At 54.9% G+C, this 21,709-nt stretch overlaps 50 non-coding genes across 50 annotated transcripts; 40 read left to right on the top strand and 10 right to left on the bottom strand.

Moving 5' to 3' along the window:
- Positions 1–70: 70 nt before the first annotated feature.
- Positions 71–142, top strand: Trnae-uuc (transfer RNA glutamic acid (anticodon UUC)). Its single transcript has one exon. It is a non-coding gene; the product is annotated as a tRNA-Glu (tRNA).
- Positions 143–340: 198 nt separating this feature from the next.
- On the top strand, positions 341–414 carry Trnai-aau (transfer RNA isoleucine (anticodon AAU)). The gene has a single exon. It is a non-coding gene; the product is annotated as a tRNA-Ile (tRNA).
- A 592-nt stretch (positions 415–1,006) lies between these two features.
- Positions 1,007–1,078, bottom strand: Trnag-ucc (transfer RNA glycine (anticodon UCC)). The gene has a single exon. It is a non-coding gene; the product is annotated as a tRNA-Gly (tRNA).
- A 340-nt stretch (positions 1,079–1,418) lies between these two features.
- Positions 1,419–1,489, top strand: Trnag-gcc (transfer RNA glycine (anticodon GCC)). The gene has a single exon. It is a non-coding gene; the product is annotated as a tRNA-Gly (tRNA).
- Positions 1,490–1,870: 381 nt separating this feature from the next.
- On the top strand, positions 1,871–1,943 carry Trnam-cau (transfer RNA methionine (anticodon CAU)). The gene has a single exon. It is a non-coding gene; the product is annotated as a tRNA-Met (tRNA).
- A 305-nt stretch (positions 1,944–2,248) lies between these two features.
- Positions 2,249–2,320, top strand: Trnae-uuc (transfer RNA glutamic acid (anticodon UUC)). Its single transcript has one exon. It is a non-coding gene; the product is annotated as a tRNA-Glu (tRNA).
- Positions 2,321–2,518: 198 nt separating this feature from the next.
- On the top strand, positions 2,519–2,592 carry Trnai-aau (transfer RNA isoleucine (anticodon AAU)). The gene has a single exon. It is a non-coding gene; the product is annotated as a tRNA-Ile (tRNA).
- Positions 2,593–3,184: 592 nt separating this feature from the next.
- Trnag-ucc (transfer RNA glycine (anticodon UCC)) lies at positions 3,185–3,256 on the bottom strand. Its single transcript has one exon. It is a non-coding gene; the product is annotated as a tRNA-Gly (tRNA).
- A 340-nt stretch (positions 3,257–3,596) lies between these two features.
- On the top strand, positions 3,597–3,667 carry Trnag-gcc (transfer RNA glycine (anticodon GCC)). The gene has a single exon. It is a non-coding gene; the product is annotated as a tRNA-Gly (tRNA).
- A 381-nt stretch (positions 3,668–4,048) lies between these two features.
- On the top strand, positions 4,049–4,121 carry Trnam-cau (transfer RNA methionine (anticodon CAU)). The gene has a single exon. It is a non-coding gene; the product is annotated as a tRNA-Met (tRNA).
- Positions 4,122–4,426: 305 nt separating this feature from the next.
- Positions 4,427–4,498, top strand: Trnae-uuc (transfer RNA glutamic acid (anticodon UUC)). Its single transcript has one exon. It is a non-coding gene; the product is annotated as a tRNA-Glu (tRNA).
- A 198-nt stretch (positions 4,499–4,696) lies between these two features.
- Trnai-aau (transfer RNA isoleucine (anticodon AAU)) lies at positions 4,697–4,769 on the top strand. Its single transcript has one exon. It is a non-coding gene; the product is annotated as a tRNA-Ile (tRNA).
- A 682-nt stretch (positions 4,770–5,451) lies between these two features.
- On the bottom strand, positions 5,452–5,523 carry Trnag-ucc (transfer RNA glycine (anticodon UCC)). Its single transcript has one exon. It is a non-coding gene; the product is annotated as a tRNA-Gly (tRNA).
- A 340-nt stretch (positions 5,524–5,863) lies between these two features.
- Positions 5,864–5,934, top strand: Trnag-gcc (transfer RNA glycine (anticodon GCC)). The gene has a single exon. It is a non-coding gene; the product is annotated as a tRNA-Gly (tRNA).
- A 381-nt stretch (positions 5,935–6,315) lies between these two features.
- On the top strand, positions 6,316–6,388 carry Trnam-cau (transfer RNA methionine (anticodon CAU)). Its single transcript has one exon. It is a non-coding gene; the product is annotated as a tRNA-Met (tRNA).
- Positions 6,389–6,693: 305 nt separating this feature from the next.
- Positions 6,694–6,765, top strand: Trnae-uuc (transfer RNA glutamic acid (anticodon UUC)). The gene has a single exon. It is a non-coding gene; the product is annotated as a tRNA-Glu (tRNA).
- Positions 6,766–6,963: 198 nt separating this feature from the next.
- Trnai-aau (transfer RNA isoleucine (anticodon AAU)) lies at positions 6,964–7,037 on the top strand. The gene has a single exon. It is a non-coding gene; the product is annotated as a tRNA-Ile (tRNA).
- A 592-nt stretch (positions 7,038–7,629) lies between these two features.
- On the bottom strand, positions 7,630–7,701 carry Trnag-ucc (transfer RNA glycine (anticodon UCC)). Its single transcript has one exon. It is a non-coding gene; the product is annotated as a tRNA-Gly (tRNA).
- Positions 7,702–8,041: 340 nt separating this feature from the next.
- On the top strand, positions 8,042–8,112 carry Trnag-gcc (transfer RNA glycine (anticodon GCC)). The gene has a single exon. It is a non-coding gene; the product is annotated as a tRNA-Gly (tRNA).
- A 381-nt stretch (positions 8,113–8,493) lies between these two features.
- Trnam-cau (transfer RNA methionine (anticodon CAU)) lies at positions 8,494–8,566 on the top strand. The gene has a single exon. It is a non-coding gene; the product is annotated as a tRNA-Met (tRNA).
- Positions 8,567–8,871: 305 nt separating this feature from the next.
- On the top strand, positions 8,872–8,943 carry Trnae-uuc (transfer RNA glutamic acid (anticodon UUC)). The gene has a single exon. It is a non-coding gene; the product is annotated as a tRNA-Glu (tRNA).
- A 198-nt stretch (positions 8,944–9,141) lies between these two features.
- Positions 9,142–9,215, top strand: Trnai-aau (transfer RNA isoleucine (anticodon AAU)). The gene has a single exon. It is a non-coding gene; the product is annotated as a tRNA-Ile (tRNA).
- Positions 9,216–9,817: 602 nt separating this feature from the next.
- Positions 9,818–9,889, bottom strand: Trnag-ucc (transfer RNA glycine (anticodon UCC)). Its single transcript has one exon. It is a non-coding gene; the product is annotated as a tRNA-Gly (tRNA).
- Positions 9,890–10,229: 340 nt separating this feature from the next.
- On the top strand, positions 10,230–10,300 carry Trnag-gcc (transfer RNA glycine (anticodon GCC)). The gene has a single exon. It is a non-coding gene; the product is annotated as a tRNA-Gly (tRNA).
- A 381-nt stretch (positions 10,301–10,681) lies between these two features.
- Trnam-cau (transfer RNA methionine (anticodon CAU)) lies at positions 10,682–10,754 on the top strand. The gene has a single exon. It is a non-coding gene; the product is annotated as a tRNA-Met (tRNA).
- Positions 10,755–11,059: 305 nt separating this feature from the next.
- Positions 11,060–11,131, top strand: Trnae-uuc (transfer RNA glutamic acid (anticodon UUC)). The gene has a single exon. It is a non-coding gene; the product is annotated as a tRNA-Glu (tRNA).
- Positions 11,132–11,329: 198 nt separating this feature from the next.
- On the top strand, positions 11,330–11,403 carry Trnai-aau (transfer RNA isoleucine (anticodon AAU)). The gene has a single exon. It is a non-coding gene; the product is annotated as a tRNA-Ile (tRNA).
- A 592-nt stretch (positions 11,404–11,995) lies between these two features.
- On the bottom strand, positions 11,996–12,067 carry Trnag-ucc (transfer RNA glycine (anticodon UCC)). The gene has a single exon. It is a non-coding gene; the product is annotated as a tRNA-Gly (tRNA).
- Positions 12,068–12,407: 340 nt separating this feature from the next.
- Trnag-gcc (transfer RNA glycine (anticodon GCC)) lies at positions 12,408–12,478 on the top strand. The gene has a single exon. It is a non-coding gene; the product is annotated as a tRNA-Gly (tRNA).
- A 381-nt stretch (positions 12,479–12,859) lies between these two features.
- On the top strand, positions 12,860–12,932 carry Trnam-cau (transfer RNA methionine (anticodon CAU)). Its single transcript has one exon. It is a non-coding gene; the product is annotated as a tRNA-Met (tRNA).
- Positions 12,933–13,237: 305 nt separating this feature from the next.
- Positions 13,238–13,309, top strand: Trnae-uuc (transfer RNA glutamic acid (anticodon UUC)). Its single transcript has one exon. It is a non-coding gene; the product is annotated as a tRNA-Glu (tRNA).
- A 198-nt stretch (positions 13,310–13,507) lies between these two features.
- On the top strand, positions 13,508–13,581 carry Trnai-aau (transfer RNA isoleucine (anticodon AAU)). The gene has a single exon. It is a non-coding gene; the product is annotated as a tRNA-Ile (tRNA).
- A 602-nt stretch (positions 13,582–14,183) lies between these two features.
- Positions 14,184–14,255, bottom strand: Trnag-ucc (transfer RNA glycine (anticodon UCC)). Its single transcript has one exon. It is a non-coding gene; the product is annotated as a tRNA-Gly (tRNA).
- A 340-nt stretch (positions 14,256–14,595) lies between these two features.
- On the top strand, positions 14,596–14,666 carry Trnag-gcc (transfer RNA glycine (anticodon GCC)). The gene has a single exon. It is a non-coding gene; the product is annotated as a tRNA-Gly (tRNA).
- Positions 14,667–15,047: 381 nt separating this feature from the next.
- Positions 15,048–15,120, top strand: Trnam-cau (transfer RNA methionine (anticodon CAU)). The gene has a single exon. It is a non-coding gene; the product is annotated as a tRNA-Met (tRNA).
- Positions 15,121–15,425: 305 nt separating this feature from the next.
- On the top strand, positions 15,426–15,497 carry Trnae-uuc (transfer RNA glutamic acid (anticodon UUC)). Its single transcript has one exon. It is a non-coding gene; the product is annotated as a tRNA-Glu (tRNA).
- A 198-nt stretch (positions 15,498–15,695) lies between these two features.
- On the top strand, positions 15,696–15,769 carry Trnai-aau (transfer RNA isoleucine (anticodon AAU)). Its single transcript has one exon. It is a non-coding gene; the product is annotated as a tRNA-Ile (tRNA).
- Positions 15,770–16,371: 602 nt separating this feature from the next.
- On the bottom strand, positions 16,372–16,443 carry Trnag-ucc (transfer RNA glycine (anticodon UCC)). Its single transcript has one exon. It is a non-coding gene; the product is annotated as a tRNA-Gly (tRNA).
- A 340-nt stretch (positions 16,444–16,783) lies between these two features.
- On the top strand, positions 16,784–16,854 carry Trnag-gcc (transfer RNA glycine (anticodon GCC)). Its single transcript has one exon. It is a non-coding gene; the product is annotated as a tRNA-Gly (tRNA).
- Positions 16,855–17,234: 380 nt separating this feature from the next.
- Trnam-cau (transfer RNA methionine (anticodon CAU)) lies at positions 17,235–17,307 on the top strand. The gene has a single exon. It is a non-coding gene; the product is annotated as a tRNA-Met (tRNA).
- A 305-nt stretch (positions 17,308–17,612) lies between these two features.
- On the top strand, positions 17,613–17,684 carry Trnae-uuc (transfer RNA glutamic acid (anticodon UUC)). Its single transcript has one exon. It is a non-coding gene; the product is annotated as a tRNA-Glu (tRNA).
- A 198-nt stretch (positions 17,685–17,882) lies between these two features.
- On the top strand, positions 17,883–17,956 carry Trnai-aau (transfer RNA isoleucine (anticodon AAU)). The gene has a single exon. It is a non-coding gene; the product is annotated as a tRNA-Ile (tRNA).
- Positions 17,957–18,558: 602 nt separating this feature from the next.
- Trnag-ucc (transfer RNA glycine (anticodon UCC)) lies at positions 18,559–18,630 on the bottom strand. Its single transcript has one exon. It is a non-coding gene; the product is annotated as a tRNA-Gly (tRNA).
- A 340-nt stretch (positions 18,631–18,970) lies between these two features.
- Trnag-gcc (transfer RNA glycine (anticodon GCC)) lies at positions 18,971–19,041 on the top strand. The gene has a single exon. It is a non-coding gene; the product is annotated as a tRNA-Gly (tRNA).
- A 380-nt stretch (positions 19,042–19,421) lies between these two features.
- On the top strand, positions 19,422–19,494 carry Trnam-cau (transfer RNA methionine (anticodon CAU)). Its single transcript has one exon. It is a non-coding gene; the product is annotated as a tRNA-Met (tRNA).
- A 305-nt stretch (positions 19,495–19,799) lies between these two features.
- On the top strand, positions 19,800–19,871 carry Trnae-uuc (transfer RNA glutamic acid (anticodon UUC)). The gene has a single exon. It is a non-coding gene; the product is annotated as a tRNA-Glu (tRNA).
- A 198-nt stretch (positions 19,872–20,069) lies between these two features.
- Trnai-aau (transfer RNA isoleucine (anticodon AAU)) lies at positions 20,070–20,143 on the top strand. The gene has a single exon. It is a non-coding gene; the product is annotated as a tRNA-Ile (tRNA).
- Positions 20,144–20,745: 602 nt separating this feature from the next.
- Positions 20,746–20,817, bottom strand: Trnag-ucc (transfer RNA glycine (anticodon UCC)). Its single transcript has one exon. It is a non-coding gene; the product is annotated as a tRNA-Gly (tRNA).
- A 340-nt stretch (positions 20,818–21,157) lies between these two features.
- On the top strand, positions 21,158–21,228 carry Trnag-gcc (transfer RNA glycine (anticodon GCC)). The gene has a single exon. It is a non-coding gene; the product is annotated as a tRNA-Gly (tRNA).
- Positions 21,229–21,609: 381 nt separating this feature from the next.
- Positions 21,610–21,682, top strand: Trnam-cau (transfer RNA methionine (anticodon CAU)). Its single transcript has one exon. It is a non-coding gene; the product is annotated as a tRNA-Met (tRNA).
- Positions 21,683–21,709: the final 27 nt, after the last annotated feature.

The raw sequence follows: 21,709 nt of genomic DNA, 5'->3' as shown, positions 1-21,709 counted from the left end.
AGGGCGCCGACGCGGGACACGACACGAAATGCTACAAGCGACCGTCCGATCCTCGTCAGGAACGCCCACATCCGGTGTGGTCTAGTGGCTAGGATACCTGGCTTTCACCCAGGAGGCCCGGGTTCGATTCCCGGTACCGGAACGGAGCTTTTTCCACACGAATCGTGACAAGTTTGAGCTGTCCGAGCTGCCGTTTCCCGTCCTGCTCGCAATATATCTACTGTTTCGTGACCGTCAGCAGAGTATAGACGAGGGAAGCAGACATCCGACGACCATAGAAATGGTGTACGGCTTCATGCCATACGTTTGCAGCGTAGGGCTGAGCGAGCGCAACTGTCGAGGCCCGTTAGCTCAGTTGGTTAGAGCGTCGTGCTAATAACGCGAAGGTCGTGGGTTCGATCCCCCCACGGGCCACAACGCTTTTACTACCACGAAAAGGCAGCGCCGATTTCAGCTGGCGAGTGTGATGACCAAAAGATCATCACCCTGCGTGGAAGTTGACAGAGGATCCGAACCCGACTTGTCGGGAAGCGCTACAGCATTCACTCGGCAATGGCCATAATACGTTGAATACACTGGTTCTCAACCGATAAAGAGAAGATGAAAGGAAATGTCCGATTGCCGATGCGTAACAACTTTGGCCCTTGTCGGTACTTGGGCGGGAGAGCGCATGGGGACACAGGGTACTGTTGGCAGTTTTACTTCCTATTTTTCTTTCTCCTTTGTTTTCGGAGCTACAGCCCGGTTCGGTCAGGGAGACGCCACCGTGAAATGAACGGGCGTGCTGTGTGTACATCGCCCCGCCTCTCCTTACCTCTCTCAGTCGTTTCTCGTGCTTGTCGTTTTGATATAGGCCGATTGGAGAGCGTCAGCTCTCGCGTCAGTCGAGACAAGTCGAGACAGTCGAGACACACTATAGGCTGGTCTGCAGCGAGTAAGAGGGGGAAAAAACATTAAGTTAAGGGCGCGTGGCGAAAGTACTCATACGTGAAATTAAAAAGCCTGTTGCGGTGGCCGGGAATCGAACCCGGACCAACTGCTTGGAAGGCAACTATGCTGACCATTACACCACCACCGCACAAGCGAGCGCCCCGACGCCGCGCTGTGTCGGCTTCCCGCCTGTCGGCAGCGGCCGAAGGTGATCGTACCTGGCAGGCGCATTTCGAGGTAGGCTAGGGGAGCACATCCAGGCGCGTTCGGACAGCGTATCCGCGCACATTTCGCATCCTTGGCAAGAGTCGGCGCCGGCGACGCAAGAGTACGCAGAGGACCGCGTTCTGGCGGCATTTTTAAGCAGTACAGTGCAGGATTCAGCGTCTGCAGCATCTTCTCGACAGAATGCTACGGCGCTTGACGGCAGTCCCACTTTCCCTTGAGACATCTGCTCGGGAAGCAGCGTGCAGTTACTACCGGCCCGAGCATCGGTGGTTCAGTGGCAGAGTGCTCGCCTGCCACGCGGGCGGCCCGGGTTCGATTCCCGGCCGATGCATCATTTTGCTTTTCCCACGATAATGCTGCCGTGTGGCTTGCGCGCTTGAGATGCACGATCCACATGAATGTATAGCTGGATTCCCTTGAGAAGAACCGAGAACGCAGCACTCGCGGGTCCCCACTAGGACGCTCGCATGGTGTTCTACAGACTAGCGTCGGCCTGGCCTCACAAGTTGCTGTGTCCAGGTGCCTCCGAGGCACTGAACGTTAACGACAAGGAGTGCTGCCTATCGTTTGCAAAAGCTGCAGCAACACCGCAATCAACTGGGCTGGCAATGCACGTGTAGCAACAGAACACGTTATCCAGGAAGTACAGTGTCTTTACGTCTAACATTGGGTGTGGTACTTAGCCAGTTTCCAGGACAAGCGCTTCACCTGTGCCTCGGTAGCGCAGTAGGCAGCGCGTAAGTCTCATAATCTTAAGGTCGTGAGTTCGATCCTCACCCGGGGCATTTAATTTTCTGTGACTGATGGTGATGCTGTTGCTAGGGCACCAACTTATTTCTTGTTTGTTATCCACAACGTTTTCAACGCTTCAGCGGGAAAATGTTTACTCCCTGTTATTGCTACTTACAGCTTCCCTTTTCCTCTTCTCCTAGCACAGCATGAAGCCAAAAACATTGCTCTGAGACGTTTGAGGTGCGCGCCTTGCCAGTCAGTATGCGCAAAGACGCTCGCAAAGAGAGAAGGGCGCCGACGCGGGACACGACACGAAATGCTACAAGCGACCGTCCGATCCTCGTCAGGAACGCCCACATCCGGTGTGGTCTAGTGGCTAGGATACCTGGCTTTCACCCAGGAGGCCCGGGTTCGATTCCCGGTACCGGAACGGAGCTTTTTCCACACGAATCGTGACAAGTTTGAGCTGTCCGAGCTGCCGTTTCCCGTCCTGCTCGCAATATATCTACTGTTTCGTGACCGTCAGCAGAGTATAGACGAGGGAAGCAGACATCCGACGACCATAGAAATGGTGTACGGCTTCATGCCATACGTTTGCAGCGTAGGGCTGAGCGAGCGCAACTGTCGAGGCCCGTTAGCTCAGTTGGTTAGAGCGTCGTGCTAATAACGCGAAGGTCGTGGGTTCGATCCCCCCACGGGCCACAACGCTTTTACTACCACGAAAAGGCAGCGCCGATTTCAGCTGGCGAGTGTGATGACCAAAAGATCATCACCCTGCGTGGAAGTTGACAGAGGATCCGAACCCGACTTGTCGGGAAGCGCTACAGCATTCACTCGGCAATGGCCATAATACGTTGAATACACTGGTTCTCAACCGATAAAGAGAAGATGAAAGGAAATGTCCGATTGCCGATGCGTAACAACTTTGGCCCTTGTCGGTACTTGGGCGGGAGAGCGCATGGGGACACAGGGTACTGTTGGCAGTTTTACTTCCTATTTTTCTTTCTCCTTTGTTTTCGGAGCTACAGCCCGGTTCGGTCAGGGAGACGCCACCGTGAAATGAACGGGCGTGCTGTGTGTACATCGCCCCGCCTCTCCTTACCTCTCTCAGTCGTTTCTCGTGCTTGTCGTTTTGATATAGGCCGATTGGAGAGCGTCAGCTCTCGCGTCAGTCGAGACAAGTCGAGACAGTCGAGACACACTATAGGCTGGTCTGCAGCGAGTAAGAGGGGGAAAAAACATTAAGTTAAGGGCGCGTGGCGAAAGTACTCATACGTGAAATTAAAAAGCCTGTTGCGGTGGCCGGGAATCGAACCCGGACCAACTGCTTGGAAGGCAACTATGCTGACCATTACACCACCACCGCACAAGCGAGCGCCCCGACGCCGCGCTGTGTCGGCTTCCCGCCTGTCGGCAGCGGCCGAAGGTGATCGTACCTGGCAGGCGCATTTCGAGGTAGGCTAGGGGAGCACATCCAGGCGCGTTCGGACAGCGTATCCGCGCACATTTCGCATCCTTGGCAAGAGTCGGCGCCGGCGACGCAAGAGTACGCAGAGGACCGCGTTCTGGCGGCATTTTTAAGCAGTACAGTGCAGGATTCAGCGTCTGCAGCATCTTCTCGACAGAATGCTACGGCGCTTGACGGCAGTCCCACTTTCCCTTGAGACATCTGCTCGGGAAGCAGCGTGCAGTTACTACCGGCCCGAGCATCGGTGGTTCAGTGGCAGAGTGCTCGCCCGCCACGCGGGCGGCCCGGGTTCGATTCCCGGCCGATGCATCATTTTGCTTTTCCCACGATAATGCTGCCGTGTGGCTTGCGCGCTTGAGATGCACGATCCACATGAATGTATAGCTGGATTCCCTTGAGAAGAACCGAGAACGCAGCACTCGCGGGTCCCCACTAGGACGCTCGCATGGTGTTCTACAGACTAGCGTCGGCCTGGCCTCACAAGTTGCTGTGTCCAGGTGCCTCCGAGGCACTGAACGTTAACGACAAGGAGTGCTGCCTATCGTTTGCAAAAGCTGCAGCAACACCGCAATCAACTGGGCTGGCAATGCACGTGTAGCAACAGAACACGTTATCCAGGAAGTACAGTGTCTTTACGTCTAACATTGGGTGTGGTACTTAGCCAGTTTCCAGGACAAGCGCTTCACCTGTGCCTCGGTAGCGCAGTAGGCAGCGCGTAAGTCTCATAATCTTAAGGTCGTGAGTTCGATCCTCACCCGGGGCATTTAATTTTCTGTGACTGATGGTGATGCTGTTGCTAGGGCACCAACTTATTTCTTGTTTGTTATCCACAACGTTTTCAACGCTTCAGCGGGAAAATGTTTACTCCCTGTTATTGCTACTTACAGCTTCCCTTTTCCTCTTCTCCTAGCACAGCATGAAGCCAAAAACATTGCTCTGAGACGTTTGAGGTGCGCGCCTTGCCAGTCAGTATGCGCAAAGACGCTCGCAAAGAGAGAAGGGCGCCGACGCGGGACACGACACGAAATGCTACAAGCGACCGTCCGATCCGCCGCAGGAACGCACACATCCGGTGTGGTCTAGTGGCTAGGATACCTGGCTTTCACCCAGGAGGCCCGGGTTCGATTCCCGGTACCGGAACGGAACTTTTTCCACACGAATCGTGACAAGTTTGAGCTGTCCGAGCTGCCGTTTCCTGTCCTGCTCGCAATATATCTACTGTTTCGTGACCGTCAGCAGAGTATAGACGAGGGAAGCAGACATCCGACGACCATAGAAATGGTGTACGGCTTCATGCCATACGTTTGCAGCGTAGGGCTGAGCGAGCGCAACTGTCGAGGCCCGTTAGCTCAGTTGGTTAGAGCGTCGTGCTAATAACGCGAAGGTCGTGGGTTCGATCCCCCACGGGCCACAACGCTTTTACTACCACGAAAAGGCAGCGCCGATTTCAGCTGGCGAGTGTGATGACCAAAAGATCATCACCCTGCGTGGAAGTTGACAGAGGATACGAACCCGACTTGTCGGGAAGCGCTACAGCATTCACTCGGCAATGGCCATAATACGTTGAATACACTGGTTCTCAACCGATAAAGAGAAGATGAAAGGAAATGTCCGATTGCCGATGCGTAACAACTTTGGCCCTTGTCGGTACTTGGGCGGGAGAGCGCATGGGGACACAGGGTACTGTTGGCAGTTTTACTTCCTATTTTTCTTTCTCCTTTGTTTTCGGAGCTACAGCCCGGTTCGGTCAGGGAGACGCCACCGTGAAATGAACGGGCGTGCTGTGTGTACATCGCCCCGCCTCTCCTTACCTCTCTCAGTCGTTTCTCGTGCTTGTCGTTTTGATATAGGCCGATTGGAGAGCGTCAGCTCTCGCGTCAGCTGAGCAAAGTCGAGACAAGTCGAGACAAGTCGAGACAAGTCGAGACAAGTCGAGACAAGTCGAGACAAGTCGAGACAAGTCGAGACAAGTCGAGACAAGTCGAGACAGTCGAGACACACTATAGGCTGGTCTGCAGCGAGTAAGAGGGGGAAAAAACATTAAGTTAAGGGCGCGTGGCGAAAGTACTCATACGTGACATTAAAAAGCCTGTTGCGGTGGCCGGGAATCGAACCCGGACCAACTGCTTGGAAGGCAACTATGCTGACCATTACACCACCACCGCACAAGCGAGCGCCCCGACGCCGCGCTGTGTCGGCTTCCCGCCTGTCGGCAGCGGCCGAAGGTGATCGTACCTGGCAGGCGCATTTCGAGGTAGGCTAGGGGAGCACATCCAGGCGCGTTCGGACAGCGTATCCGCGCACATTTCGCATCCTTGGCAAGAGTCGGCGCCGGCGACGCAAGAGTACGCAGAGGACCGCGTTCTGGCGGCATTTTTAAGCAGTACAGTGCAGGATTCAGCGTCTGCAGCATCTTCTCGACAGAATGCTACGGCGCTTGACGGCAGTCCCACTTTCCCTTGAGACATCTGCTCGGGAAGCAGCGTGCAGTTACTACCGGCCCGAGCATCGGTGGTTCAGTGGCAGAGTGCTCGCCTGCCACGTGGGCGGCCCGGGTTCGATTCCCGGCCGATGCATCATTTTGCTTTTCCCACGATAATGCTGCCGTGTGGCTTGCGCGCTTGAGATGCACGATCCACATGAATGTATAGCTGGATTCCCTTGAGAAGAACCGAGAACGCAGCACTCGCGGGTCCCCACTAGGACGCTCGCATGGTGTTCTACAGACTAGCGTCGGCCTGGCCTCACAAGTTGCTGTGTCCAGGTGCCTCCGAGGCACTGAACGTTAACGACAAGGAGTGCTGCCTATCGTTTGCAAAAGCTGCAGCAACACCGCAATCAACTGGGCTGGCAATGCACGTGTAGCAACAGAACACGTTATCCAGGAAGTACAGTGTCTTTACGTCTAACATTGGGTGTGGTACTTCGCCAGTTTCCAGGACAAGCGCTTCACCTGTGCCTCGGTAGCGCAGTAGGCAGCGCGTAAGTCTCATAATCTTAAGGTCGTGAGTTCGATCCTCACCCGGGGCATTTAATTTTCTGTGACTGATGGTGATGCTGTTGCTAGGGCACCAACTTATTTCTTGTTTGTTATCCACAACGTTTTCAACGCTTCAGCGGGAAAATGTTTACTCCCTGTTATTGCTACTTACAGCTTCCCTTTTCCTCTTCTCCTAGCACAGCATGAAGCCAAAAACATTGCTCTGAGACGTTTGAGGTGCGCGCCTTGCCAGTCAGTATGCGCAAAGACGCTCGCAAAGAGAGAAGGGCGCCGACGCGGGACACGACACGAAATGCTACAAGCGACCGTCCGATCCTCGTCAGGAACGCCCACATCCGGTGTGGTCTAGTGGCTAGGATACCTGGCTTTCACCCAGGAGGCCCGGGTTCGATTCCCGGTACCGGAACGGAGCTTTTTCCACACGAATCGTGACAAGTTTGAGCTGTCCGAGCTGCCGTTTCCCGTCCTGCTCGCAATATATCTACTGTTTCGTGACCGTCAGCAGAGTATAGACGAGGGAAGCAGACATCCGACGACCATAGAAATGGTGTACGGCTTCATGCCATACGTTTGCAGCGTAGGGCTGAGCGAGCGCAACTGTCGAGGCCCGTTAGCTCAGTTGGTTAGAGCGTCGTGCTAATAACGCGAAGGTCGTGGGTTCGATCCCCCCACGGGCCACAACGCTTTTACTACCACGAAAAGGCAGCGCCGATTTCAGCTGGCGAGTGTGATGACCAAAAGATCATCACCCTGCGTGGAAGTTGACAGAGGATCCGAACCCGACTTGTCGGGAAGCGCTACAGCATTCACTCGGCAATGGCCATAATACGTTGAATACACTGGTTCTCAACCGATAAAGAGAAGATGAAAGGAAATGTCCGATTGCCGATGCGTAACAACTTTGGCCCTTGTCGGTACTTGGGCGGGAGAGCGCATGGGGACACAGGGTACTGTTGGCAGTTTTACTTCCTATTTTTCTTTCTCCTTTGTTTTCGGAGCTACAGCCCGGTTCGGTCAGGGAGACGCCACCGTGAAATGAACGGGCGTGCTGTGTGTACATCGCCCCGCCTCTCCTTACCTCTCTCAGTCGTTTCTCGTGCTTGTCGTTTTGATATAGGCCGATTGGAGAGCGTCAGCTCTCGCGTCAGTCGAGACAAGTCGAGACAGTCGAGACACACTATAGGCTGGTCTGCAGCGAGTAAGAGGGGGAAAAAACATTAAGTTAAGGGCGCGTGGCGAAAGTACTCATACGTGAAATTAAAAAGCCTGTTGCGGTGGCCGGGAATCGAACCCGGACCAACTGCTTGGAAGGCAACTATGCTGACCATTACACCACCACCGCACAAGCGAGCGCCCCGACGCCGCGCTGTGTCGGCTTCCCGCCTGTCGGCAGCGGCCGAAGGTGATCGTACCTGGCAGGCGCATTTCGAGGTAGGCTAGGGGAGCACATCCAGGCGCGTTCGGACAGCGTATCCGCGCACATTTCGCATCCTTGGCAAGAGTCGGCGCCGGCGACGCAAGAGTACGCAGAGGACCGCGTTCTGGCGGCATTTTTAAGCAGTACAGTGCAGGATTCAGCGTCTGCAGCATCTTCTCGACAGAATGCTACGGCGCTTGACGGCAGTCCCACTTTCCCTTGAGACATCTGCTCGGGAAGCAGCGTGCAGTTACTACCGGCCCGAGCATCGGTGGTTCAGTGGCAGAGTGCTCGCCCGCCACGCGGGCGGCCCGGGTTCGATTCCCGGCCGATGCATCATTTTGCTTTTCCCACGATAATGCTGCCGTGTGGCTTGCGCGCTTGAGATGCACGATCCACATGAATGTATAGCTGGATTCCCTTGAGAAGAACCGAGAACGCAGCACTCGCGGGTCCCCACTAGGACGCTCGCATGGTGTTCTACAGACTAGCGTCGGCCTGGCCTCACAAGTTGCTGTGTCCAGGTGCCTCCGAGGCACTGAACGTTAACGACAAGGAGTGCTGCCTATCGTTTGCAAAAGCTGCAGCAACACCGCAATCAACTGGGCTGGCAATGCACGTGTAGCAACAGAACACGTTATCCAGGAAGTACAGTGTCTTTACGTCTAACATTGGGTGTGGTACTTAGCCAGTTTCCAGGACAAGCGCTTCACCTGTGCCTCGGTAGCGCAGTAGGCAGCGCGTAAGTCTCATAATCTTAAGGTCGTGAGTTCGATCCTCACCCGGGGCATTTAATTTTCTGTGACTGATGGTGATGCTGTTGCTAGGGCACCAACTTATTTCTTGTTTGTTATCCACAACGTTTTCAACGCTTCAGCGGGAAAATGTTTACTCCCTGTTATTGCTACTTACAGCTTCCCTTTTCCTCTTCTCCTAGCACAGCATGAAGCCAAAAACATTGCTCTGAGACGTTTGAGGTGCGCGCCTTGCCAGTCAGTATGCGCAAAGACGCTCGCAAAGAGAGAAGGGCGCCGACGCGGGACACGACACGAAATGCTACAAGCGACCGTCCGATCCGCCGCAGGAACGCACACATCCGGTGTGGTCTAGTGGCTAGGATACCTGGCTTTCACCCAGGAGGCCCGGGTTCGATTCCCGGTACCGGAACGGAACTTTTTCCACACGAATCGTGACAAGTTTGAGCTGTCCGAGCTGCCGTTTCCTGTCCTGCTCGCAATATATCTACTGTTTCGTGACCGTCAGCAGAGTATAGACGAGGGAAGCAGACATCCGACGACCATAGAAATGGTGTACGGCTTCATGCCATACGTTTGCAGCGTAGGGCTGAGCGAGCGCAACTGTCGAGGCCCGTTAGCTCAGTTGGTTAGAGCGTCGTGCTAATAACGCGAAGGTCGTGGGTTCGATCCCCCCACGGGCCACAACGCTTTTACTACCACGAAAAGGCAGCGCCGATTTCAGCTGGCGAGTGTGATGACCAAAAGATCATCACCCTGCGTGGAAGTTGACAGAGGATACGAACCCGACTTGTCGGGAAGCGCTACAGCATTCACTCGGCAATGGCCATAATACGTTGAATACACTGGTTCTCAACCGATAAAGAGAAGATGAAAGGAAATGTCCGATTGCCGATGCGTAACAACTTTGGCCCTTGTCGGTACTCGGGCGGGAGAGCGCATGGGGACACAGGGTACTGTTGGCAGTTTTACTTCCTATTTTTCTTTCTCCTTTGTTTTCGGAGCTACAGCCCGGTTCGGTCAGGGAGACGCCACCGTGAAATGAACGGGCGTGCTGTGTGTACATCGCCCCGCCTCTCCTTACCTCTCTCAGTCGTTTCTCGTGCTTGTCGTTTTGATATAGGCCGATTGGAGAGCGTCAGCTCTCGCGTCAGCTGAGCAAAGTCGAGACAAGTCGAGACAGTCGAGACACACTATAGGCTGGTCTGCAGCGAGTAAGAGGGGGAAAAAACATTAAGTTAAGGGCGCGTGGCGAAAGTACTCATACGTGACATTAAAAAGCCTGTTGCGGTGGCCGGGAATCGAACCCGGACCAACTGCTTGGAAGGCAACTATGCTGACCATTACACCACCACCGCACAAGCGAGCGCCCCGACGCCGCGCTGTGTCGGCTTCCCGCCTGTCGGCAGCGGCCGAAGGTGATCGTACCTGGCAGGCGCATTTCGAGGTAGGCTAGGGGAGCACATCCAGGCGCGTTCGGACAGCGTATCCGCGCACATTTCGCATCCTTGGCAAGAGTCGGCGCCGGCGACGCAAGAGTACGCAGAGGACCGCGTTCTGGCGGCATTTTTAAGCAGTACAGTGCAGGATTCAGCGTCTGCAGCATCTTCTCGACAGAATGCTACGGCGCTTGACGGCAGTCCCACTTTCCCTTGAGACATCTGCTCGGGAAGCAGCGTGCAGTTACTACCGGCCCGAGCATCGGTGGTTCAGTGGCAGAGTGCTCGCCTGCCACGTGGGCGGCCCGGGTTCGATTCCCGGCCGATGCATCATTTTGCTTTTCCCACGATAATGCTGCCGTGTGGCTTGCGCGCTTGAGATGCACGATCCACATGAATGTATAGCTGGATTCCCTTGAGAAGAACCGAGAACGCAGCACTCGCGGGTCCCCACTAGGACGCTCGCATGGTGTTCTACAGACTAGCGTCGGCCTGGCCTCACAAGTTGCTGTGTCCAGGTGCCTCCGAGGCACTGAACGTTAACGACAAGGAGTGCTGCCTATCGTTTGCAAAAGCTGCAGCAACACCGCAATCAACTGGGCTGGCAATGCACGTGTAGCAACAGAACACGTTATCCAGGAAGTACAGTGTCTTTACGTCTAACATTGGGTGTGGTACTTAGCCAGTTTCCAGGACAAGCGCTTCACCTGTGCCTCGGTAGCGCAGTAGGCAGCGCGTAAGTCTCATAATCTTAAGGTCGTGAGTTCGATCCTCACCCGGGGCATTTAATTTTCTGTGACTGATGGTGATGCTGTTGCTAGGGCACCAACTTATTTCTTGTTTGTTATCCACAACGTTTTCAACGCTTCAGCGGGAAAATGTTTACTCCCTGTTATTGCTACTTACAGCTTCCCTTTTCCTCTTCTCCTAGCACAGCATGAAGCCAAAAACATTGCTCTGAGACGTTTGAGGTGCGCGCCTTGCCAGTCAGTATGCGCAAAGACGCTCGCAAAGAGAGAAGGGCGCCGACGCGGGACACGACACGAAATGCTACAAGCGACCGTCCGATCCGCGTCAGGAACGCCCACATCCGGTGTGGTCTAGTGGCTAGGATACCTGGCTTTCACCCAGGAGGCCCGGGTTCGATTCCCGGTACCGGAACGGAACTTTTTCCACACGAATCGTGACAAGTTTGAGCTGTCCGAGCTGCCGTTTCCTGTCCTGCTCGCAATATATCTACTGTTTCGTGACCGTCAGCAGAGTATAGACGAGGGAAGCAGACATCCGACGACCATAGAAATGGTGTACGGCTTCATGCCATACGTTTGCAGCGTAGGGCTGAGCGAGCGCAACTGTCGAGGCCCGTTAGCTCAGTTGGTTAGAGCGTCGTGCTAATAACGCGAAGGTCGTGGGTTCGATCCCCCCACGGGCCACAACGCTTTTACTACCACGAAAAGGCAGCGCCGATTTCAGCTGGCGAGTGTGATGACCAAAAGATCATCACCCTGCGTGGAAGTTGACAGAGGATCCGAACCCGACTTGTCGGGAAGCGCTACAGCATTCACTCGGCAATGGCCATAATACGTTGAATACACTGGTTCTCAACCGATAAAGAGAAGATGAAAGGAAATGTCCGATTGCCGATGCGTAACAACTTTGGCCCTTGTCGGTACTTGGGCGGGAGAGCGCATGGGGACACAGGGTACTGTTGGCAGTTTTACTTCCTATTTTTCTTTCTCCTTTGTTTTCGGAGCTACAGCCCGGTTCGGTCAGGGAGACGCCACCGTGAAATGAACGGGCGTGCTGTGTGTACATCGCCCCGCCTCTCCTTACCTCTCTCAGTCGTTTCTCGTGCTTGTCGTTTTGATATAGGCCGATTGGAGAGCGTCAGCTCTCGCGTCAGTCGAGACAAGTCGAGACAGTCGAGACACACTATAGGCTGGTCTGCAGCGAGTAAGAGGGGGAAAAAACATTAAGTTAAGGGCGCGTGGCGAAAGTACTCATACGTGAAATTAAAAAGCCTGTTGCGGTGGCCGGGAATCGAACCCGGACCAACTGCTTGGAAGGCAACTATGCTGACCATTACACCACCACCGCACAAGCGAGCGCCCCGACGCCGCGCTGTGTCGGCTTCCCGCCTGTCGGCAGCGGCCGAAGGTGATCGTACCTGGCAGGCGCATTTCGAGGTAGGCTAGGGGAGCACATCCAGGCGCGTTCGGACAGCGTATCCGCGCACATTTCGCATCCTTGGCAAGAGTCGGCGCCGGCGACGCAAGAGTACGCAGAGGACCGCGTTCTGGCGGCATTTTTAAGCAGTACAGTGCAGGATTCAGCGTCTGCAGCATCTTCTCGACAGAATGCTACGGCGCTTGACGGCAGTCCCACTTTCCCTTGAGACATCTGCTCGGGAAGCAGCGTGCAGTTACTACCGGCCCGAGCATCGGTGGTTCAGTGGCAGAGTGCTCGCCCGCCACGCGGGCGGCCCGGGTTCGATTCCCGGCCGATGCATCATTTTGCTTTTCCCACGATAATGCTGCCGTGTGGCTTGCGCGCTTGAGATGCACGATCCACATGAATGTATAGCTGGATTCCCTTGAGAAGAACCGAGAACGCAGCACTCGCGGGTCCCCACTAGGACGCTCGCATGGTGTTCTACAGACTAGCGTCGGCCTGGCCTCACAAGTTGCTGTGTCCAGGTGCCTCCGAGGCACTGAACGTTAACGACAAGGAGTGCTGCCTATCGTTTGCAAAAGCTGCAGCAACACCGCAATCAACTGGGCTGGCAATGCACGTGTAGCAACAGAACACGTTATCCAGGAAGTACAGTGTCTTTACGTCTAACATTGGGTGTGGTACTTAGCCAGTTTCCAGGACAAGCGCTTCACCTGTGCCTCGGTAGCGCAGTAGGCAGCGCGTAAGTCTCATAATCTTAAGGTCGTGAGTTCGATCCTCACCCGGGGCATTTAATTTTCTGTGACTGATGGTGATGCTGTTGCTAGGGCACCAACTTATTTCTTGTTTGTTATCCACAACGTTTTCAACGCTTCAGCGGGAAAATGTTTACTCCCTGTTATTGCTACTTACAGCTTCCCTTTTCCTCTTCTCCTAGCACAGCATGAAGCCAAAAACATTGCTCTGAGACGTTTGAGGTGCGCGCCTTGCCAGTCAGTATGCGCAAAGACGCTCGCAAAGAGAGAAGGGCGCCGACGCGGGACACGACACGAAATGCTACAAGCGACCGTCCGATCCGCCGCAGGAACGCACACATCCGGTGTGGTCTAGTGGCTAGGATACCTGGCTTTCACCCAGGAGGCCCGGGTTCGATTCCCGGTACCGGAACGGAACTTTTTCCACACGAATCGTGACAAGTTTGAGCTGTCCGAGCTGCCGTTTCCTGTCCTGCTCGCAATATATCTACTGTTTCGTGACCGTCAGCAGAGTATAGACGAGGGAAGCAGACATCCGACGACCATAGAAATGGTGTACGGCTTCATGCCATACGTTTGCAGCGTAGGGCTGAGCGAGCGCAACTGTCGAGGCCCGTTAGCTCAGTTGGTTAGAGCGTCGTGCTAATAACGCGAAGGTCGTGGGTTCGATCCCCCCACGGGCCACAACGCTTTTACTACCACGAAAAGGCAGCGCCGATTTCAGCTGGCGAGTGTGATGACCAAAAGATCATCACCCTGCGTGGAAGTTGACAGAGGATACGAACCCGACTTGTCGGGAAGCGCTACAGCATTCACTCGGCAATGGCCATAATACGTTGAATACACTGGTTCTCAACCGATAAAGAGAAGATGAAAGGAAATGTCCGATTGCCGATGCGTAACAACTTTGGCCCTTGTCGGTACTCGGGCGGGAGAGCGCATGGGGACACAGGGTACTGTTGGCAGTTTTACTTCCTATTTTTCTTTCTCCTTTGTTTTCGGAGCTACAGCCCGGTTCGGTCAGGGAGACGCCACCGTGAAATGAACGGGCGTGCTGTGTGTACATCGCCCCGCCTCTCCTTACCTCTCTCAGTCGTTTCTCGTGCTTGTCGTTTTGATATAGGCCGATTGGAGAGCGTCAGCTCTCGCGTCAGCTGAGCAAAGTCGAGACAAGTCGAGACAGTCGAGACACACTATAGGCTGGTCTGCAGCGAGTAAGAGGGGGAAAAAACATTAAGTTAAGGGCGCGTGGCGAAAGTACTCATACGTGACATTAAAAAGCCTGTTGCGGTGGCCGGGAATCGAACCCGGACCAACTGCTTGGAAGGCAACTATGCTGACCATTACACCACCACCGCACAAGCGAGCGCCCCGACGCCGCGCTGTGTCGGCTTCCCGCCTGTCGGCAGCGGCCGAAGGTGATCGTACCTGGCAGGCGCATTTCGAGGTAGGCTAGGGGAGCACATCCAGGCGCGTTCGGACAGCGTATCCGCGCACATTTCGCATCCTTGGCAAGAGTCGGCGCCGGCGACGCAAGAGTACGCAGAGGACCGCGTTCTGGCGGCATTTTTAAGCAGTACAGTGCAGGATTCAGCGTCTGCAGCATCTTCTCGACAGAATGCTACGGCGCTTGACGGCAGTCCCACTTTCCCTTGAGACATCTGCTCGGGAAGCAGCGTGCAGTTACTACCGGCCCGAGCATCGGTGGTTCAGTGGCAGAGTGCTCGCCTGCCACGTGGGCGGCCCGGGTTCGATTCCCGGCCGATGCATCATTTTGCTTTTCCCACGATAATGCTGCCGTGTGGCTTGCGCGCTTGAGATGCACGATCCACATGAATGTATAGCTGGATTCCCTTGAGAAGAACCGAGAACGCAGCACTCGCGGGTCCCCACTAGGACGCTCGCATGGTGTTCTACAGACTAGCGTCGGCCTGGCCTCACAAGTTGCTGTGTCCAGGTGCCTCCGAGGCACTGAACGTTAACGACAAGGAGTGCTGCCTATCGTTTGCAAAAGCTGCAGCAACACCGCAATCAACTGGGCTGGCAATGCACGTGTAGCAACAGAACACGTTATCCAGGAAGTACAGTGTCTTTACGTCTAACATTGGGTGTGGTACTTAGCCAGTTTCCAGGACAAGCGCTTCACCTGTGCCTCGGTAGCGCAGTAGGCAGCGCGTAAGTCTCATAATCTTAAGGTCGTGAGTTCGATCCTCACCCGGGGCATTTAATTTTCTGTGACTGATGGTGATGCTGTTGCTAGGGCACCAACTTATTTCTTGTTTGTTATCCACAACGTTTTCAACGCTTCAGCGGGAAAATGTTTACTCCCTGTTATTGCTACTTACAGCTTCCCTTTTCCTCTTCTCCTAGCACAGCATGAAGCCAAAAACATTGCTCTGAGACGTTTGAGGTGCGCGCCTTGCCAGTCAGTATGCGCAAAGACGCTCGCAAAGAGAGAAGGGCGCCGACGCGGGACACGACACGAAATGCTACAAGCGACCGTCCGATCCGCGTCAGGAACGCCCACATCCGGTGTGGTCTAGTGGCTAGGATACCTGGCTTTCACCCAGGAGGCCCGGGTTCGATTCCCGGTACCGGAACGGAACTTTTTCCACACGAATCGTGACAAGTTTGAGCTGTCCGAGCTGCCGTTTCCTGTCCTGCTCGCAATATATCTACTGTTTCGTGACCGTCAGCAGAGTATAGACGAGGGAAGCAGACATCCGACGACCATAGAAATGGTGTACGGCTTCATGCCATACGTTTGCAGCGTAGGGCTGAGCGAGCGCAACTGTCGAGGCCCGTTAGCTCAGTTGGTTAGAGCGTCGTGCTAATAACGCGAAGGTCGTGGGTTCGATCCCCCCACGGGCCACAACGCTTTTACTACCACGAAAAGGCAGCGCCGATTTCAGCTGGCGAGTGTGATGACCAAAAGATCATCACCCTGCGTGGAAGTTGACAGAGGATCCGAACCCGACTTGTCGGGAAGCGCTACAGCATTCACTCGGCAATGGCCATAATACGTTGAATACACTGGTTCTCAACCGATAAAGAGAAGATGAAAGGAAATGTCCGATTGCCGATGCGTAACAACTTTGGCCCTTGTCGGTACTTGGGCGGGAGAGCGCATGGGGACACAGGGTACTGTTGGCAGTTTTACTTCCTATTTTTCTTTCTCCTTTGTTTTCGGAGCTACAGCCCGGTTCGGTCAGGGAGACGCCACCGTGAAATGAACGGGCGTGCTGTGTGTACATCGCCCCGCCTCTCCTTACCTCTCTCAGTCGTTTCTCGTGCTTGTCGTTTTGATATAGGCCGATTGGAGAGCGTCAGCTCTCGCGTCAGCTGAGCAAAGTCGAGACAAGTCGAGACAGTCGAGACACACTATAGGCTGGTCTGCAGCGAGTAAGAGGGGGAAAAAACATTAAGTTAAGGGCGCGTGGCGAAAGTACTCATACGTGACATTAAAAAGCCTGTTGCGGTGGCCGGGAATCGAACCCGGACCAACTGCTTGGAAGGCAACTATGCTGACCATTACACCACCACCGCACAAGCGAGCGCCCCGACGCCGCGCTGTGTCGGCTTCCCGCCTGTCGGCAGCGGCCGAAGGTGATCGTACCTGGCAGGCGCATTTCGAGGTAGGCTAGGGGAGCACATCCAGGCGCGTTCGGACAGCGTATCCGCGCACATTTCGCATCCTTGGCAAGAGTCGGCGCCGGCGACGCAAGAGTACGCAGAGGACCGCGTTCTGGCGGCATTTTTAAGCAGTACAGTGCAGGATTCAGCGTCTGCAGCATCTTCTCGACAGAATGCTACGGCGCTTGACGGCAGTCCCACTTTCCCTTGAGACATCTGCTCGGGAAGCAGCGTGCAGTTACTACCGGCCCGAGCATCGGTGGTTCAGTGGCAGAGTGCTCGCCTGCCACGCGGGCGGCCCGGGTTCGATTCCCGGCCGATGCATCATTTTGCTTTTCCCACGATAATGCTGCCGTGTGGCTTGCGCGCTTGAGATGCACGATCCACATGAATGTATAGCAGGATTCCCTTGAGAAGAACCGAGAACGCAGCACTCGCGGGTCCCCACTAGGACGCTCGCATGGTGTTCTACAGACTAGCGTCGGCCTGGCCTCGCAAGTTGCTGTGTCCAGGTGCCTCCGAGGCACTGAACGTTAACGACAAGGAGTGCTGCCTATCGTTTGCAAATCTGCAGCAACACCGCAATCAACTGGGCTGGCAATGCACGTGTAGCAACAGAACACGTTATCCAGGAAGTACAGTGTCTTTACGTCTAACATTGGGTGTGGTACTTACCCAGTTTCCAGGACAAGCGCTTCACCTGTGCCTCGGTAGCGCAGTAGGCAGCGCGTAAGTCTCATAATCTTAAGGTCGTGAGTTCGATCCTCACCCGGGGCATTTAATTTTCTGTGACTGATGGTGATGCTGTTGCTAGGGCACCAACTTATTTCTTGTTTGTTATCCACAACGTTTTCAACGCTTCAGCGGGAAAATGTTTACTCCCTGTTATTGCTACTTACAGCTTCCCTTTTCCTCTTCTCCTAGCACAGCATGAAGCCAAAAACATTGCTCTGAGACGTTTGAGGTGCGCGCCTTGCCAGTCAGTATGCGCAAAGACGCTCGCAAAGAGAGAAGGGCGCCGACGCGGGACACGACACGAAATGCTACAAGCGACCGTCCGATCCGCGTCAGGAACGCCCACATCCGGTGTGGTCTAGTGGCTAGGATACCTGGCTTTCACCCAGGAGGCCCGGGTTCGATTCCCGGTACCGGAACGGAACTTTTTCCACACGAATCGTGACAAGTTTGAGCTGTCCGAGCTGCCGTTTCCCGTCCTGCTCGCAATATATCTACTGTTTCGTGACCGTCAGCAGAGTATAGACGAGGGAAGCAGACATCCGACGACCATAGAAATGGTGTACGGCTTCATGCCATACGTTTGCAGCGTAGGGCTGAGCGAGCGCAACTGTCGAGGCCCGTTAGCTCAGTTGGTTAGAGCGTCGTGCTAATAACGCGAAGGTCGTGGGTTCGATCCCCCCACGGGCCACAACGCTTTTACTACCACGAAAAGGCAGCGCCGATTTCAGCTGGCGAGTGTGATGACCAAAACATCATCACCCTGCGTGGAAGTTGACAGAGGATCCGAACCCGACTTGTCGGGAAGCGCTACAGCATTCACTCGGCAATGGCCATAATATGTTGAATACACTGGTTCTCAACCGATAAAGAGAAGATGAAAGGAAATGTCCGATTGCCGATGCGTAACAACTTTGGCCCTTGTCGGTACTTGGGCGGGAGAGCGCATGGGGACACAGGGTACTGTTGGCAGTTTTACTTCCTATTTTTCTTTCTCCTTTGTTTTCGGAGCTACAGCCCGGTTCGGTCAGGGAGACGCCACCGTGAAATGAACGGGCGTGCTGTGTGTACATCGCCCCGCCTCTCCTTACCTCTCTCAGTCGTTTCTCGTGCTTGTCGTTTTGATATAGGCCGATTGGAGAGCGTCAGCTCTCGCGTCAGCTGAGCAAAGTCGAGACAAGTCGAGACAGTCGAGACACACTATAGGCTGGTCTGCAGCGAGTAAGAGGGGGAAAAAACATTAAGTTAAGGGCGCGTGGCGAAAGTACTCATACGTGACATTAAAAAGCCTGTTGCGGTGGCCGGGAATCGAACCCGGACCAACTGCTTGGAAGGCAACTATGCTGACCATTACACCACCACCGCACAAGCGAGCGCCCCGACGCCGCGCTGTGTCGGCTTCCCGCCTGTCGGCAGCGGCCGAAGGTGATCGTACCTGGCAGGCGCATTTCGAGGTAGGCTAGGGGAGCACATCCAGGCGCGTTCGGACAGCGTATCCGCGCACATTTCGCATCCTTGGCAAGAGTCGGCGCCGGCGACGCAAGAGTACGCAGAGGACCGCGTTCTGGCGGCATTTTTAAGCAGTACAGTGCAGGATTCAGCGTCTGCAGCATCTTCTCGACAGAATGCTACGGCGCTTGACGGCAGTCCCACTTTCCCTTGAGACATCTGCTCGGGAAGCAGCGTGCAGTTACTACCGGCCCGAGCATCGGTGGTTCAGTGGCAGAGTGCTCGCCTGCCACGCGGGCGGCCCGGGTTCGATTCCCGGCCGATGCATCATTTTGCTTTTCCCACGATAATGCTGCCGTGTGGCTTGCGCGCTTGAGATGCACGATCCACATGAATGTATAGCAGGATTCCCTTGAGAAGAACCGAGAACGCAGCACTCGCGGGTCCCCACTAGGACGCTCGCATGGTGTTCTACAGACTAGCGTCGGCCTGGCCTCGCAAGTTGCTGTGTCCAGGTGCCTCCGAGGCACTGAACGTTAACGACAAGGAGTGCTGCCTATCGTTTGCAAATCTGCAGCAACACCGCAATCAACTGGGCTGGCAATGCACGTGTAGCAACAGAACACGTTATCCAGGAAGTACAGTGTCTTTACGTCTAACATTGGGTGTGGTACTTACCCAGTTTCCAGGACAAGCGCTTCACCTGTGCCTCGGTAGCGCAGTAGGCAGCGCGTAAGTCTCATAATCTTAAGGTCGTGAGTTCGATCCTCACCCGGGGCATTTAATTTTCTGTGACTGATGGTGATGCTGTTGCTAGGGCACCAACTTATTTCTTGTTTGTTATCCACAACGTTTTCAACGCTTCAGCGGGAAAATGTTTACTCCCTGTTATTGCTACTTACAGCTTCCCTTTTCCTCTTCTCCTAGCACAGCATGAAGCCAAAAACATTGCTCTGAGACGTTTGAGGTGCGCGCCTTGCCAGTCAGTATGCGCAAAGACGCTCGCAAAGAGAGAAGGGCGCCGACGCGGGACACGACACGAAATGCTACAAGCGACCGTCCGATCCGCGTCAGGAACGCCCACATCCGGTGTGGTCTAGTGGCTAGGATACCTGGCTTTCACCCAGGAGGCCCGGGTTCGATTCCCGGTACCGGAACGGAACTTTTTCCACACGAATCGTGACAAGTTTGAGCTGTCCGAGCTGCCGTTTCCCGTCCTGCTCGCAATATATCTACTGTTTCGTGACCGTCAGCAGAGTATAGACGAGGGAAGCAGACATCCGACGACCATAGAAATGGTGTACGGCTTCATGCCATACGTTTGCAGCGTAGGGCTGAGCGAGCGCAACTGTCGAGGCCCGTTAGCTCAGTTGGTTAGAGCGTCGTGCTAATAACGCGAAGGTCGTGGGTTCGATCCCCCCACGGGCCACAACGCTTTTACTACCACGAAAAGGCAGCGCCGATTTCAGCTGGCGAGTGTGATGACCAAAACATCATCACCCTGCGTGGAAGTTGACAGAGGATCCGAACCCGACTTGTCGGGAAGCGCTACAGCATTCACTCGGCAATGGCCATAATATGTTGAATACACTGGTTCTCAACCGATAAAGAGAAGATGAAAGGAAATGTCCGATTGCCGATGCGTAACAACTTTGGCCCTTGTCGGTACTTGGGCGGGAGAGCGCATGGGGACACAGGGTACTGTTGGCAGTTTTACTTCCTATTTTTCTTTCTCCTTTGTTTTCGGAGCTACAGCCCGATTCGGTCAGGGAGACGCCACCGTGAAATGAACGGGCGTGCTGTGTGTACATCGCCTCGCCTCTCCTTACCTCTCTCAGTCGTTTCTCGTGCTTGTCGTTTTGATATAGGCCGATTGGAGAGCGTCAGCTCTCGCGTCAGCTGAGCAAAGTCGAGACAAGTCGAGACAGTCGAGACACACTATAGGCTGGTCTGCAGCGAGTAAGAGGGGGAAAAAACATTAAGTTAAGGGCGCGTGGCGAAAGTACTCATACGTGACATTAAAAAGCCTGTTGCGGTGGCCGGGAATCGAACCCGGACCAACTGCTTGGAAGGCAACTATGCTGACCATTACACCACCACCGCACAAGCGAGCGCCCCGACGCCGCGCTGTGTCGGCTTCCCGCCTGTCGGCAGCGGCCGAAGGTGATCGTACCTGGCAGGCGCATTTCGAGGTAGGCTAGGGGAGCACATCCAGGCGCGTTCGGACAGCGTATCCGCGCACATTTCGCATCCTTGGCAAGAGTCGGCGCCGGCGACGCAAGAGTACGCAGAGGACCGCGTTCTGGCGGCATTTTTAAGCAGTACAGTGCAGGATTCAGCGTCTGCAGCATCTTCTCGACAGAATGCTACGGCGCTTGACGGCAGTCCCACTTTCCCTTGAGACATCTGCTCGGGAAGCAGCGTGCAGTTACTACCGGCCCGAGCATCGGTGGTTCAGTGGCAGAGTGCTCGCCTGCCACGCGGGCGGCCCGGGTTCGATTCCCGGCCGATGCATCATTTTGCTTTTCCCACGATAATGCTGCCGTGTGGCTTGCGCGCTTGAGATGCACGATCCACATGAATGTATAGCAGGATTCCCTTGAGAAGAACCGAGAACGCAGCACTCGCGGGTCCCCACTAGGACGCTCGCATGGTGTTCTACAGACTAGCGTCGGCCTGGCCTCGCAAGTTGCTGTGTCCAGGTGCCTCCGAGGCACTGAACGTTAACGACAAGGAGTGCTGCCTATCGTTTGCAAAAGCTGCAGCAACACCGCAATCAACTGGGCTGGCAATGCACGTGTAGCAACAGAACACGTTATCCAGGAAGTACAGTGTCTTTACGTCTAACATTGGGTGTGGTACTTAGCCAGTTTCCAGGACAAGCGCTTCACCTGTGCCTCGGTAGCGCAGTAGGCAGCGCGTAAGTCTCATAATCTTAAGGTCGTGAGTTCGATCCTCACCCGGGGCATTTAATTTTCTGTGACTGATGGTGATG

Source organism: Schistocerca nitens, chromosome 2 (assembly GCF_023898315.1).
Source record: "Schistocerca nitens isolate TAMUIC-IGC-003100 chromosome 2, iqSchNite1.1, whole genome shotgun sequence".
In the NCBI taxonomy this organism is placed as follows: Eukaryota; Metazoa; Arthropoda; class Insecta; order Orthoptera; family Acrididae; genus Schistocerca; species Schistocerca nitens.
This window is presented reverse-complemented; position numbering and strand designations above follow the sequence as displayed.